A 17,393-nucleotide genomic window follows, 5' to 3' on the forward strand; every position below is an offset into this window, starting at 1 on the left:
TCTAGCTAATCGGTGAACATCTTTCACCAACTCCCTCTTCCCTTCATCCACCTAAGCCACGCTCCCCATAAGTAATCTACTAAATGCCTCGACAACCACATTGGCTTTACCTGAATGATTATGCACACTCATGTCATTGTCTTTGAGGAGTTCTAGCCACCTCTTTTGACCTAGATTGAGGTCCTTTTGGGAACACATATTGGAGATGATTATGATCGGTATACACATTCACATGTACCCCATATAGGTAATACCGTCAAAACTTCAAAGCAAAAACAATGAATGCCAACTCAAGATCATAGGTAAGGTAGTTACGCTCATGCACTTTCAATTGCCTAGAAGAATAAGCTATAACTTTTCCATTTTACATCAAGAAACAATCCAAACCAATCTTTGAAGCATTACAATAAACCATAAATCCTTCTAATCCTTTCGGTAGAGTCAAAATAGGACCAAAGGTAAGCCGATCTTTCAAAGTTTGGAAACTCTTTTCATATTCATCCGTCTATATGAATTTTGGCTTTTTTGGGTCAATTTTGTCATAGGAGATGAGATGGAAGAGAACCCTTCAACGAACCTTCTATAATACCCGGCTAGACCCAAGAAGCTCTTAATATCCGAAGGACACAATGGTCTAGGAAAATTCTTGACAACCTCTATTTTCTTAGGATCAACCTTGATCCCATCACCGAGCACTATGTGACCAAGAAAAGCCACCTCTTTTAACCAAAATTCACATTTACTAAATTTTGCAAACAATTGCCTATCTCTAAACATTTGAAGCATAACCCTCAGGTGATTCTTATGTTCTTTCTCACCCCATGAGTAAATCAAGATGTCGTCAATGAAAACCACTACAAAGGCATTAAGGTAGGGTTTGAACACCCTATTCATTAGGTCCATAAACACCGCTGGTGCATTCATCAACCTAAATAACATCACCACAAATTTAAAGTGGCCATACCTTGTTTGGAATGCAGTCTTGGGAATGTCACACTGCCTCACCCTTAGTTGGTGATAGCCGGATTGAAGATCGATCTTGGAGAAGTGATTTGTCCCTTGCTATAGATCAAATAAATCACCTATCCTAGGGATTGCATACTTGTTCTTAAAGGTCACTTTGTTCAATTGCCGGTAGTCTATGCACATTCAAAGCGACAAATCCTTCTTCCTTACGAACAACACGGGAGCACCCCATGGTGAAATACTTGGCCTTATGAACCCATTTTCTAACAAGTCTTTTAATTATTCCTTCAAATCCTTCAATTACGCCAGAGCTATTTGGTTGGGAGGAGTAGATATAGGTTGGGTATCGAGGAGGAGATCAATACCATAATCAACTTCCCTTTCAGGAGGGATATCGAGAATGTCATCGGGGAAAACATTGGGAAACTCATTAACTATGAGGACTGACTCAAGAGGAGGACTTTCTAAGTCGACATCCCTAACCCTTACAATGTGATAAATGCATCTCTTAGAAATTAACTTTCGGTCCTTAAGATAAGAAATGAACTTACTCTTCACCACCAAATCATGACCCTTTTATTCAAGAATAGACTCATTTGAGAATTGGAACTTGACTCTACAAGTCCTACAAACTATGGAAGCACAAGATGCATGTAACCAATCCATTCCAAGTATAATATCAAAATCTACCATGTCAAGTTCAATGAGATCACAAGGAACAACTTTATGCAAGATAGACATGGGAAAACCCTTATAGACCTTTTTAGCCACAACTGACTCACCAATGTGGGTAGACACCAAATAAGTCTCTACAAACATTTTGGGTAACACCTCAAACCTATTAGCTAAGAAGGGAGTAACTAACAAAAAAATTTCACTCGGATATAACAATGCATACACATCAAAAGCAAAGACCTTAACATAGTAGTAATAACATTTGGTGCTTCCTCAACCTCTTACCTCCCATGTAAAGCATAGAAGCGGTTGGTGCATTGTCTATCTCTTTGAACTTATTGACCATGAGAAATTTGGCCTTGAGGACTACCACTACCATCACCTCTATAATCCCAAGCATGATGACCCAGTTTACCACACTTGAAGCATGCATTGGATCCGACTAAGCATTCCCTTTTGTGAGTCCTTCCACACTTCTTGCAAGCGGGGAAATCTTGGGAACCAACATTCTCTCTCAGGACTATTGGGTTAGTACTTTTGTCCTTATTGAACCTTAGAGGAGAAGTATTAGTGGAACCTTGTCCCACAAACCGTTGCCCATCTTGGCCATTGCCATTGTTACCATAATCGAACCTTTAAGGGTTGAACCCTCCACCATCCACCATCCACTCTAGCCTTCTTGAACCCTTTTGACCTCTCCCTCAACTTCTTTTTATCATTTTGCTCCACCTATGTCATTAGTTGGGAGATGTCCATCTCTTTGATAGACATGGCTATTTTGCATTCCATGGATACCAAGCTTGAGATACCAAAAATGAACTTGATCATCCTTGCCCTTGGGTCGGAGACCATGAAAGAAGCATACTTAGCTAACTTAGTGAATTTGAGGGTATACTCCGTGACACTCAAACTCCCTTGATGAAGGTTTATGAATCTTGGATCTTGATCTCCCTTAGCTCTAATGGAAAGAAGCGGTCTAGAAAGACACCCTTAAACTCTTCCCATCTTATCAACCCTATTTCTTCATCCCTCTCAAAAACTCATTGTTCATACCAAACTCATGCCACACCCTTGAGTTGATAGGCTACTAGCTCGGCCTTCTCATTTTGAGGCACACATATGATAACCAAAATCATGTACACCTCATCAATGAACACAATAAGGTCTTCATCTATTTTAGAGTCATCAAATTTGGGCGGATTCATATTTGGAAATCCCAAATCCTAGAAGCTAGATTTTGCACTTGAGGAGGAGGAATGCCTTGCTTTCCTTGGTTGACTATGTCTTGAGCCAACAATGTGATGATATTCCAAAATTCTGCATAGGTTACCCCTTTCTCATGATGTGGATCATCGGGAACTGGAGAGGCTTGGTCCTCATCATCAACCCTTGCTCTTGGAGGTGTTATTCCTCGAGGAATTATCTAGAGAACAAAAAATAGGTTGATAGTTAGAGGAAGGCTTAAGAAACTTTAGGGCACAATATGAATTTAAAGGAAGTGAAAACTTTCCTAAACGTCCCATAGTCACCTATTCATAGTTGTGGCGCGCTTCACAACCATGAACAAGACCCTATTTAATGCGGTATATTGGTCTTTGAGGACCATTTCAAAACCTCGATCTTTGATTCCAAGTTTTTCATAACCCAAGCCTAGGGCCTAAGAATGACACGACGAATGTGACACTCGAAGGTACCTCACTCAAGCCTCTTATCATTCATTAAGCTTTTCATTGGAGTTGACATTCAAACAAGCAGAAATAAGAGGGGTAATGGGACTAAGGGATTCAACATAGAATAAGAGTCAAAGTCAATTCAAACATCATACATTGTTTCCAATAATACCTTCTACATTAAAGAATTTGCGGGGCTAAGACATGTTCCTAGCTCACCCTCAAGATAAAAGTCAAATTACCAAAGCCAACTCAATAGTCTATACATAAAATAAGCTTAGAGAAGATAGGAATATTGTTTCCGAAACATGGGAACACACCAAATAGTAGTAGCCTTCAATGATCGAACTTAGACATGGGAAAAAGAGTGTGGAGCAATGCCGGTCTCTACATGGTGATATATGATGTAGGCAAAAGTATGCGTTAGTACTTTAAATGTACTAAGTATGTGATAATGCTATACAATGAAGAACTTTAAGACATTTATAAGCAATATGCATAAGTGAATGCATGCATGAGAAATCATTATATGAAACCTTAAAGCATTTATTTTATGAGAAGATAATCGTAACCCATATTTAAGACCATGCAAGCTATTACATGGATCCAACATAACCCCCTACGTTAGCATGGGGAGACTACTTGCCGGGTAGAACTCTGTCAACTTTAATCATTTATTTAACTTTAACTTTAACTTTAAGAGCTAATTGTGGATCTACTAGACTAAATAGTGTTACACCCCATTCTTTTGTACTTTGTAACACATTCTTAAGTCTTTTGAAAGGCTCTTAAATTTCATGGAAGGATCATAAGCCTCTTAAGTTTCTTAAGATTTCCTAAAATGTCTTAAAGCTTCTAAAAGCCTCTTAAGACTTCTTAAGAACTCTTAAGCTTCTTAAGAGTTTCCATGTGAGCCAAATAATCTATAATGCTATCAAACAACTCTAAGGAAAGGAGAATGCAATACCCCATAGTAGAGAAGATTGGAAATAGAGTTATAAGAATTCAGAAGAAGTTGGAGACCGAATGATGAGTCGTAGGACACGACTTATTTACGTAAGCTACCAACTTGGAAATCTTACATACTTAAGCTACTAGAGTACATACCAAGCTTACGTATCAAGGATTACATAGATTCATAAAGTAAGACGAGATTACGAATCCACATGGCAGCATGAGAGAGTGCCACGTGGCAGCATGAGAGAGTGCCACGTGGAAGCATGAGAGAGTGCCACGTGGAAGAATGAGAGAGTGCCATATAGCAGTAGCTGGAGCAAGGAACCCATATTCCATATGGCAGCCTATGATTGGAGGAAAGGGGAGTATTGGCCCAATGAGGGCTTGACACGTGTCACCACTTAGGGCTTGACATATGTCACAACTTAGGGATTGACACGTGTCACCCCCTTAGGTGGACTATATATATATATATATATATATATATATATATGTGTTATGACTTATTAAATTTCCATACTTATCTAGAAAATTCAAGAACAAGAAAGAAGAGAAGAGAAGAAACTAGAGAGGGAGAGAGCCACGGTTTTGGAAGGAACAAAAAAGGTGAGTTCTTCAATTTCGCTCCATGAATTAATTATATAGGGCATACCACGATGTTATGAAGGTGTTAGTAATGAAAATTTATGGTTTGGAGCAGAACAAAATGTTAAAAAACAGCCACGACATTTTAGGCACGCTAAAGGAACTTCCAAGGCAAGTTTCGACAAGTTTGACAAGTTTCGGAAAAGGTAAGGGATTCCCTTTCAAATTGGATTTTATGATCTTGTTATGAGGTATATTACATGTCTTAAATAAGGTTGGAAGTGGAAAAATTTCATGAGGATGCCTGACGTTAGAAACAAACTAAATTGAAGTGGTTATAGCTAAATCTAAGTCGAGTAGTGGGTTTCGTTGTCGTGCTACGGGTGCATATGGTTTGGTTGCATGTTGAAAGGATTTAAAGTTTTTTAAAAAGGGTGTGCATGCTTCTGTTTTCAGCCACACGATCCTCCATTTGGTATGGTTAAAGATTCTATGAAATAAAGATTAAAAACTCTATTTTGGTATCGTAGTTTTGAGCTAGTTGTTTGGAGTTGTATTGTGTAATGTTGAGGTGGTTTACTTGTATATATGCTGATGGTTGTTTTTGTTGGTATGGTTTTTGACACTGTGTCTGAGTTGAAACCTCGGAAATGTTGAAGTTATAGGGGAAATACTGCCCGATTTTCGGTAGCATCCGAACTAGTAACAAACTAGTCGAGGGTAATGGATAAGGAAATGACTCCTATTAGTACTTGGTTGTAGAGTGGGATATTGGAAAGTGAAAGGATATTAATCTTAGTATTAATTTAATGTCAAATAGGTTAAGGAGGTATCAAGGCAAGTCGGATTTCAATTAATCCCGAAAAAGGTATGTGAACCTTTCTCTTGGCATGTCTTTGGCATAAGTATGTGAAGCTATCCTTCTTTTCTTTTGGAATGTCTTAGACTTAAGTGGTTGATATATGAAATGTGGGGATAATTCCATTCATATAAACCCAAGTATGACTCATAAGTCTTATTCACTTCTTGATGGTAGAATTCCTATACTCGTTGAGTTATTGCCTCTCATGACTTCTATATGATGGAGAGTAGTAAGTATGTGAAGTTATCTCCTTTTTCTTGGCATTTTTTGGCATAAGTACGTAGAGCTACCCTTCTTTCCTCTTGATATGTCTTTGACATAAGTGTGGTGCTATGATGGTAAGGTAATGCAATAATAAGGTTATGATACCAAGCCCATGACGGGCCGGGTACGATATATGTAATGATGACTCCTTGAGGAAAAGTAGAGAATAGGTAAAACTTATTCTTTCTCTTCCTTTGGCATACCCTAATTGTAAGTAAATGTGATACAATCTCTGGCGTAACTCCACTTTTAAGTCCTGAATGTAATCCGTATCTCTTATTCACTTCTGAATGTCAAACTCTTGTAGTAAGTTGAACTACTTTCCTTGAACTCCATAGGTTGAGAAGTACTGGATGCATAAGCTCCTAGTCCTAAGGACTATGTGACGATGAGTATCCCTGATTCTATGAACTGTTAGTATTACTTTAGTACATGTCATAGGGTCCCCGAGATCCTAAGTGATATAGGCCTCAATGGAATTTAGAAGGCACTCAAGATGGCTACACTAATATTCTGGTCCTCGATCGATAACTTAATCTTCTTACATTGTCGAGTCTCTGATAATGATTTAGATTGTATATGGTTACTCACTACTTGATTTGTGTATACTGTAATACATCTTTCATCGAGTCCCATAAAGGGCCGAGTACGGTATATGATGATATGATAACATCGAGTCCCTTAAAGGTATATGATGATATGATGACACCGAGTCCCATAAAGGATCGGGTAAGGTATATGATGATATGATGACACCGAGTCCCATAAAGGGCCTGGTACGATATATTATATGTAGATCAGGCAGAACGTTCCTCAGCATTACTATATGATATGTGGATTGGACCGAACATTCCTCGACATTACTATATGATATGTAGATCGGACCAAACATTCCTTTGCATTACTACATGATATGTAGATCGGTCCATCATTCCTCGACATTATTATATGATGTGCAGATTGGGCTGTACGTTCCTCGGCATGCACTTACTATATACATGGATTGGGTTGTATGTTCCACAATGCTAATAATATATATGTGCATATGTTGATAGAATGATGTAGATGGTACACCGAGTCTCCAAAATGGGCCGGGCACAGTACGTGATGGTAATATGTATGACTTTCTTTTATACGATGCTAGTATGGTAAATGGTTAAATGTTATACTTGCCCCCTGCATCCCTACGCCAACTATAATTTCCTTATGATGTCTATGCTTTACATACTCAGTACATATGTCGTACTGACCCCCTTTCTTGGGGGGGCTACGTTCATGCCCACAGGTACATATACACACTTTGGGGATCCGTCAGCGTAGGAGTTCAACTCAGCAGTTCAGAAGCGCTCCATTATGCCAGAGCTTAGTTTTGGTATTAACCCTCGATGTATATATTTATTTGTTCACGGGTACGGTGGGGGCCCTGTCCCGCCTTATGTTACTATTCTTACTCTTAGAGGTCTGTGGACATGTATGTGGGTTGTATATGTATGTGTGAACAATTATGCCTATATATTAAGATAGCCTCGTCGGCTTATATATATTGTCTTGCTTGTTGGCATGCTATGACTCAAATAGGAGACAAGTTACCTTATAGTTAGTAAGGGTACATGCGAGTTTCCAGTTCGGGCACCCATCACAGCCTACGGGGTTTGGTCGTGGAAGAAGTGGTATCAGAGCGATCCTTCCTTGGAATATCTATAGACCGTGTCTAGTAGAGTCTTATTTATCAGTGTGTGGTACACCACATCTATAAATAGGAGGCTACAGGACATTTAGGATGTTACCTTTCTTTTACATCTAAGATCGTGTGATAGATCCAAGTCATAGGAAAAACTCCTTAAACTAACCTTGGATTTGAACAGAAGGGCGGCATCAACAGAAGAAAGTAATTGACGATGTTGGGAGTGACAAAGCACACAGCTAAGCAAAGGTATGAAAGAGATATATTGAGTAAGGTAGTGAGCTCAAAATGTAAAATGTAAAATTGGAAGGAAAGTAGACAGGAAAGTGTAACAAATGCAGTTTGAGTTGGACACATAAGGTAAGTCCATTATTTTCATACGGTTGTTGATATTGAAAGCCCTGTGTGGCTGTGATATGAATAAATATATGTTGTCCTTGTGAGGCATTGTTGGTATTTCCTGAGTGCAGGTTTGGGATAGTAAGGAATATAGAGGAAACTCTGCCAATTTTTTTGGAGATAGAAAGAGAATGAGATATACGGTTGTAACATATCTTGAGAGAACGTATCCACGGTAATGATAAGGATGAAATCTCATAAAGTAGAGAAGGGTATTGTGTATATGTACCTCTACTTTGGAAAATAGTAGGATCCCTCAAAGACAGGAAATAGAAATTACAAAACAACTAAGGCATTGTGAAATTATCAATGGAACAAGTGGTATCCATTGGAAAAAAATATGATAAACAAAATGTGAGACACGTGTCATCAGAGTATAAGTGCCCCGAATGGAGAAACCGACACGATTATAAGCACTAGTGATGTATTGATTGGGATGAATGAAATGTGGCTTTGGCTAAACTACTACATTAGTTGTATGACTCGAGTGCCGGTACTTGGACTAGATTAGGTACTAGTTATTGAGAATTTTGAGCACCCCATGGTTATATTAGGGTTTCTTATAGGGGCAACCTAAAGTATAGATGAGTTAACAGAAGGTGTAGACATGGTGTAGTATGTCAAATGTGTTGGAACAAAATCATATGCGTATGAACAATTGAAAATAAACAGAGGATGACATGGGTACACCCTAAAGGGGGGAAGTGGAAAAGAGAAATACAAGCGTGAGAAGAAATCAACTAACACTGTCATATGATGATAGGACCGCTTAAATTTCAAGCGATATCCCATACTGGCATGAGTTAGCAAGAGCTCAAGGCCAATAATAAATAGATAAAAGCCGCGGTATCTGAGACCGTGTGAAGAATCATGGGTGCCTACAAAAAGGGGTGAATAAGATAAGAAAGTAGGAATAAGCAAACTAAGGGTCGCGAAAAAGGTAGTAGGGCCGTGTTTGAGTAAAGATTAAGATATGGCAACAGCGTCATTGGTCACTGATATCGAGATGTACAAGTAGAAAGGAGAATAGAAAATCTCCTATGGTGAGAAATGAGGAGACTAAGGAGTACGTAAAGGAAGAAAAGAAAGAAGTAGGACAAAATAGCATTAGCACGAGCAAGTCCTAGTGTTAAGTCGATATGTAAAGCAAGACAGGTCGAGAGATGAAAAGACTGCATTTACCTCATACCATTTGTATAAGAGTAGTTGTTCAACCTACGAATAGTTATATACAACATAAGACCAAGCGGAGGAGTACATGATGAAAATGAGTTATGATATTTTGGAGACGTTATAGAGGAATACAAAGAGAAGTTAAATCAAATGGCCAAAAAGGACACAGTCATGGTTGAATTAAAGATCTAGCCCAACATCGGTTGTAAAAGAGAAGAAGAGAGGGCAAGGCGAAACATGAAGACTAGCGAGAAGAAGCTAAGGTAATTCTTGGGCAAAGATGAGTGCCTTCACACATTCTTGCAAGGATGGCAATGGAATGTGACATGAGGACTTCCTGGGGGGTCACCCATCCTAGTACTACTCTTGCCCAAGCACATTTAGCTTCGGAATTCTGGTGGGATCTGGTGCGTTAGTGATGCTATGATTGCACGAGATGGGAAAATCCAAACTAGCGGCGAAGCAACGACACAAGATTATGTACCTAGAGTGTTATAAGTTACGATAAGGGAATTGTAAAAGAGCTTAAGCAAAATAAGCAGGATTAGACGATTACTAACAAATGGCGTACTTGTATACCATAGTTCTCCAACATAATACCAATTAATGATAAGGCAAACCACGGAATGGCTATACAGGTTATTGTGTGAGGGGACTTCAGCACAACTTGGTAGCCAACTCTGATGGGCAAAAAGCAAAACCCAAAAGGCAAGGGTACAAGTTGATGTCATCTAAAGAAGGTAAGAAGTAATATACGAGGTCGAATATTCCACAATACGACCTTGGCTACAAGACTCACTTTGCACTCCCTGGGCAAATAATTCTATACGGAATGTTATTCGCAGATTAACAATATTAGCCCATGTTCCTTCAATCAAGGAATACCTGTCCAGTCGAGATTGAGTAAAATTATAGTTCAAGAGGGTGGTGAGACTTTACGGAGTTACCATAGCTATTATCTCAGATGAAGAATCATGAGTTACAGTTAACTACTGAAGATCAGTCCAAGAAGAGATTGGGAAGACAGATAGGTCTTCGTACACCATTGTACCCTCAGACCGAAGGACGGACTAAACTTACTAGCTAAAAGCTAGAATAGGTGTTGCAAGCCTATACGGTTGACTCCAAAGGTAGCTTGGATAATTTCCTACTACCTGTCAAGAGTATTTACTACATCAACTATCATTCTAGTCTCCAGATGGCCCCGGAAGAGACTTGGTATGGCAAAAAGAGTAGGTCGTCAATTAGTTTTAAGACCATGCGAACTATTACATGGAATCCAACATAACCCCCTATGTTGGCACGGGGAGACTACTTGCCAGGTAGAACTCTATCAACTTTAATTATTTCTTTAACTTTAACTTTAACTTTAAGAGGTAATCGTGGATCTACTAGACTAAATAGCCTATTACAGCTCCTATGTTGGCGCATAGTTAATGCAACATAAGACTTTACTTATGGACCCCTTAGGTCGAGTCCCCATCTACATGTTACATTTGGTGCTAGGTCAATCTAATGGAATAACATTTAGATACCAAAATAACATAAGAAATTATATAACTTTAGACATCAAATCATCATTTGATGAGATAGCTCATTAAAACATTTCATTATATCCAAATATGTGAGAATTGTCCTTTCACATTAACTTTTCTTTGGCTAAGAATCCCTTTGTTATACCCCGTAGTTTTGTACCTTGGAACGCTTCTTAAGCTTCTTAAGACTTGAAAGGTTCTTAAGTTTCTGAAAGGGTTCTTAATTTTATTTGAGCTTCTTGAAGCGTCTTGATCTTCTTAAAACTTACCATGTGAGCCGGATACTCTATAAAGCTATCAAATAACTTTAAGAAACGGAAAATAAGATACCCTATAATAGAGAAGATTGAAAATAGGGTCATAAGAATCTGAAAGAAGTTGGAGACCAAGTAATGAGTCATAGGACTCGACTTACTTACTTAAGATAACAACTTGGAAATCTTACATACTTAAGCTACTTAAGTACACATCAAGCTTACGTAGCAAGGATTACAAAAGTTCGTAAAGTAAGACGAGATTACAAACCCACGAGAAAGAAAACAAGGTGACACATGGTAGCATGGAAGAGTGACATAGGGCAACAGTTGGAGGTGCCATATGGCAGCAGCTGGAGCAAGGGGTGAGCCCCCACATGCCATATGGCATCTCATGGTTGGAGGAGGTGGTGTGTTGGCCCAATGAGGGCTTAACACATGTCACTACTTAGGGGTTGACACATGTCACCCATAAAGTAGCCTATATATACATGTTTTATGAATTTTAGCGTCATTCTTATGTGAAGCTACCTTCTTTCTCTTGGCATGTTTTTGGCATAAGTAGGTAAAGCTACTCTTCTTCTCTCTTGATATGTCTTTGACATCAGTTATGATGTTATGATGAAATGTTTATGGTACCGAGTCCCATAAAGGGCCGGGTATGACCGAGTCCCATAAAGGGCTGGGTACGACTGAGTCTCATTAAAGGGCCGAGTACGATATAAGATGATATAAGTATTCACCGAGTCCCATAAAGGGCCAGGTATGACCGAGTTCCATAAAGGGCCGGGTATGACCGAGTCCCATAAAGAGCCAAGTATGATCGAGTCCCATAAAGGGCCAGGTATGATATATGTATATGATGGTAAGATGGCATGATTATTGACCGGGTCTCATAAAGGTCCGGGTATGGTATATATACGCATATGTTGACCTAATAATACATTTGTAACATCAAGTCCCACAATGGGCCGAGTACGGAATATGACACTGAGATATATAACGTCGTTTTACAAGATGCAGGTACAGTGATTTATTAATTGTTACACTTGTTCCCTGCATCCCTATGTAAACTGTGCGCTCCTTGTGGTATTTTATGCTTTACATACTCGATACATATATCTTAATGACCCCCTCTTTTCGGGGGGGCTGGTTTTATGCCTGCAGGTACAGATACATACTTTGGAGATTCGCCAGCGTAGAAGTCCCACTCAGCAGTTCAGAGGCACTCCTATTTGCTGGAGCCTAGATTTTAGTACTAACCTTTTAATGTATATATTTATTTATTCACGGGTACGGCGGGGGCCTGTCCCCCCTTATATTACTGTTCTTACTCTTAGAGGTCTGTGGACATATATATGGGTTGTATATGTATGTGTGTACAGTTGTGCCTATATGTCTTATGTTTTGGGTCATTCTCTTTATCGTGACAGCCTTGTCGGCTTGCGCGTGCATTCATTATGGAATGACCCTACATATTATGATAGCCTCGTCGGCTTATACATTATGTTGCCTTATACTATCTGTTGGTACGTTATAACTCAAACAAATGGCAGGTTTACTTATAGTTAGTAGGGGTACACGTGAGTGTCCAGTTCGGGCACCTATCACGGCCTGCGGGGTTGGATCATGAAAAAAGTGGTAACAGAGCGGTTTGGTCCTTAGAATGTCTACAGACCATGTCTAGAAGAGTCCTATTTATCGATGTGTTGTGCAGCATATATATAAATAGGAGGCTACAGGACATTTAGAATGTTACCTTTATTTCTTTTCTTAGATCGTGCGTGTCACGACCCAAACCCGTAGGCCGCGACTGGGGTCCGACCTGGACCCCCGTATACCTACCTATCTGTTATAGTCATACTGAACTATGAACAAGGGGATACTACTCGCAAAAACCCCAATGAGTTAAAACTTTTTCATGTTCCTATAGCCTCTTCCATTCATGTCATATCATGAAAGGGCACGCGCCGATGAGGCTGCCATAATATAAAAACATTTACAACATGACATATAGGCACAGTCAAAACAAACTTATAAACAACCCACATCCATATGTCTACAGACCTCTAGGAAAAGTAACAGTAACATATGGCGGGACAAGGCCCCCACCGTACCCCTGATGGTACAACTATATATACATTTAGTGACCAGTATCAAAAATTAGGCTCCAGAATAGTGAAGCTCTTCCGACATAGCTGAGAGGAACTCCTATGCTGATGGATCTCCAGAATAAACATCTGTACCTGCGGGCATGAAACGCAGCCCCCCGAGAAAAGGGGGTCAGTACGATATATGTACTGAGTATGTAAAGCATAACACATCGTAACTAAGATCATAACTGAAATAGGGATGCAGGGGACAAATATAACAATTAACAAATTACTGTACCTGCACCTTAGGACACGTAATCCTATACATCATCATATACTGTGCCCGGCCCTCTAGTGAACTCGGTGTCATAATCATTACTTCATATTCACATATCATCGTATCATAATGCATTTCATTTCACTATATCATCATATACAATATCATATCATCGTATACGGTATCATATCATCGTATACGGTATCATATCCTCGTACACGGTATAATCTTATCATGTATGTTATCATATTATACCCGGTTCACTACGGGGCTCGGGGTCACAATGTATCACTCTAATCCCATATGCATGCCTACATAAAGTATCCGGCCCTTTAGTGAGGGACTCAGTGAATGGAGTGGTGTACATCTATAGCGTACCATCATAATATACATACCGTACCCGACCCTCTAAGGAGGGACTCAGTGTTCCTTCCTTATTTCGCTACATATACTATCATATTACAGCCGGCCCGGGACTCGGTGAATAATCGTATCGTCATAACATATAACATATATCACACCTCACGTATGGCATCATCTCCTCGTGCGTGGAACTATACACATCCGGCCTGGGACGCGGTGAAAGAAGTAGTAAAACTATGCATGATAACGTTCCCGGCCCATCGTGGGACTCGAGGAAGGATGGGTTACAGTATACATGAGCAGAGTAGTGAGAAACCATATGCAACTAAGTCATTATCTGAGACTCGATGAAACTGTCAAGTGAACCGTCACCTGAAGATTAGGAAGGTACTTATCCGAAGTATCCCTTTAGATATCATTAGGGCTTACATCAGTTGGGCCTTCAGGGATCACAAACATGCATCATAATAATGCCACACAGTTTATGCAATCAGAAATATAGTCTATGCAATCAGAAACACAATTTATCTAATCAAAGACTCAATTCATGCAATTAACGACATTTATCATTTCAGAGCCTCTAAAAAGAGGAGCTAGTACCTCTACTTACTATTCATTATATAGCAGGCTCGAGAATAGTAGTTTGACTACTTTCAGACTCTTGATGTTCAGGAGTGACTACAAGTCACGAGTTACAATCAGAGCTCATAAATGGAATTACCTCTAAACCTATATCATATACCATTTAACTTAAAATTAAGTCATTCCAAAGGAAAGAAGAAATAGGCTTTACGTATACTAATTTTCATCACATAGAAGACTAAAAGGCAATGACTCAGCTATTGCAGAAGTTCTAATATCAAGAAGTAAACAAGAGTCTCGACTCATACTCAGGGCTTTACGAATGGATTGAATCCCAAATATCATATACATATCATTCATAACTTATATCTAAGACATGCCAAAAGGAAAGAAGAATACCTCGACATACTTATACCAAAACATGCCAAAAGAACGCTTCACATACCTCGTATGGACTTCTCTTAATCACGTCCACGTCGTTGTCCTCGAAACCTATTTAACATGGAAGTAATGCAAGTATTAACAACCTTAGACTTTTCAGCAACTTTGACTACCCATGAGTATTCATAACATTCATCCCTTCGCTCGCCTTCTCGCCTAGTTCCTTAACTAGTTAAGGCGTTAACGAAAATCGGGCAGCACCTCCCCTATAATGTGCCCTATCCGAATTCCCAACCATGTCCTTAGCACCTGTAGACAACCAAAAATGGAACCAGAATCCCATACATATACATATTACGACAAAATTACTCAATATGAACCCCCAACAATTCACTAGAAACTAAGATACCAAAACTAGAGTTTTTTAATTTTTCTTTCGCGAATTCTTTAATTGCAAAAGAGGAGGGTCATGTAGCTACCACCAGCATCTCCCCCAGATCATTTAGAGAACTTTTAGACCCTGCAACACGCCACAACATAACCAGCAGCAGCCCCTACGCGTACAACACGTTATTTCGACAATAACTTAACTATAGCGATTCCAAATTCGTTTATTTCGAACGCCGAACTTTTCAAACCTTTTCCCCAACTTCCAGCAGATCCTAAGGTGTGTAATACACCATAATTTAACATCATAAACTTCAAATTAGAGGGGAAGAACTTACCTTTCCCGAAATTGGCTAGAACTCGCCGACATCGCGCCTCAGAATTGTTTTCACGTGCTGAATCATTGTGGCAGCTTGCTGTCCGTTTTCTGCTGCACCAAACTCTAATTTTATACTACTAATACTTCCATATCATCGTGGTATACGCTATATAATTAATTTACGGAACGAAATCGGGACTTACCTTATTTTTCTCCCAAAGCCGTCACCCTTTTCTCTCTTAGCTTAGGGTTTGTTTTCTCTTGTTTCTGCTGATTGTTTTGGATCAGAACTGAAGAAATTAGTCATATATACATATATTTAGGTGGCCCTAGGTGGTGACACGTGTCATCCCCTTAGGATGACACGTTTCAAGCCATGATTGGCCATCGTGTCATGCTGCCAATTAGGGGCTGCCACGTGGCAGCGGGGTCAACCTCCCCCAGGTAGCTGCATCACCTACTTGACCCTAAGTAGGTGCATCACCTGCTTGCTTGAGGTGATGCCACGTGTCGCTCTACCATTGGCTGCCACACATCGTCTTTTTCCCTTCCTCGCGGGTTCGTAATATCGTCTCAATTTAAGAGCCTATGTAATCCGCACTACGTAAGCTTGGTATATAATCAAGTAACTCATGTATGTAAGACTTCTAACTTAGTAGTTTACATAGATAAGTCGAGTCCTACGACCCGTTACTTGGCCTCCAACTCCTTCTGACTTCTCTTGACCCTATTTCCAACCTTCCCTACCATGGGGTGTCACATTCTCCCTTCTTATTGTTGTTCAATAGGGTCGTAACTTAAGTAGCTCACATACTAGCTTCTAAGTAACTTAAGGAACCTTCTGAGTTCAAAGATGTGGGGTGTAACAGTGCGAGAGAGCTGTTTATCAAGATAATCCCTCCTTAGCAGACTACAATGTGTGCGGCCATATTTGTAAAGGAAGTTAGTTTTTGACCTCCTTTCTTGCAGGTGGGTACAGGCTGCAGTGGAATATGAAGAGACCAGCTCTAGATAGTAGAGGGGGGCAGAGAAGGCCCCCAGGGTACACATGGGAGCTCAGACTCCAGGACAAAGCAGGCGGAGCCCCAGTTATTCGATTGAGACTGATCCCTCCGAAGACCCTGATTATGTTATGGAGATCGATCCCTCAGAGGTGTCACAACCCAACTTCGTAGGCCATGACTGGGATCCGACATGGACCCCCGTATATAAAATTATCAACTATAAGAACTAAACATAAGAATCCAGAGGGTGATAGAAAATTCATCTACATATAGCCTCTTTCATTTGCATAATATCATGCAAGGGAATGCAATACGACAAGGCTTCCATTGGGAAGGGGACATTCCAAAACATAAGTCGCACTAGTATAGCTGAACCATATATGACTAGATCACATTTACACACACCCACACACATATTTACAGACCTCTAAGAATATCAATAGTAATATATGATGGGACAGGGCCCCATCGTACCTTTGGAAAAATACATATATCACTATATCTTTACCCAAAAGGCTAGGCTCTGGGACAATGGAGCACTTCCAAAATAGCTGAGCGAAAAGCTTAAGTTGGCGGATCTCCGAAATAGGTACCTGGACCTGCGGGCATGAAATACAGCCCCCTTTCCCGAGGAAAGGGAGGTCAGTACGATATATGTACTAAGTATATAAAGCATAACATTTCATTAACAAAGTCACATCTGAAGTAGAGATCCAGGAAACAAATATGATACTCAATAAGACACTGTACCTCTGTCATACGAGACAAATCGTGCACATCGTTATCATATATCGCACCCAGCCCAAATTTGGGGCTCGAGGCCATAATCATATATCATACCTCAACACCACATCATCATATTATATCATTGCATACATATACTGTACCCAGCGCTTTATGGGACTCAGTGTCATCACATTATCATATACCGTACTCGGCCTTTTATGGGACTTGGTGTCATCA

General features: G+C 39.8%; 1 pseudogene; it reads right to left on the minus strand.

Moving 5' to 3' along the window:
- Positions 1–9,551: 9,551 nt before the first annotated feature.
- On the minus strand, positions 9,552–9,670 carry LOC129888056 (5S ribosomal RNA; annotated as a pseudogene).
- Positions 9,671–17,393: the final 7,723 nt, after the last annotated feature.

Source organism: Solanum dulcamara, chromosome 4 (assembly GCF_947179165.1).
Source record: "Solanum dulcamara chromosome 4, daSolDulc1.2, whole genome shotgun sequence".
In the NCBI taxonomy this organism is placed as follows: Eukaryota; Viridiplantae; Streptophyta; class Magnoliopsida; order Solanales; family Solanaceae; genus Solanum; species Solanum dulcamara.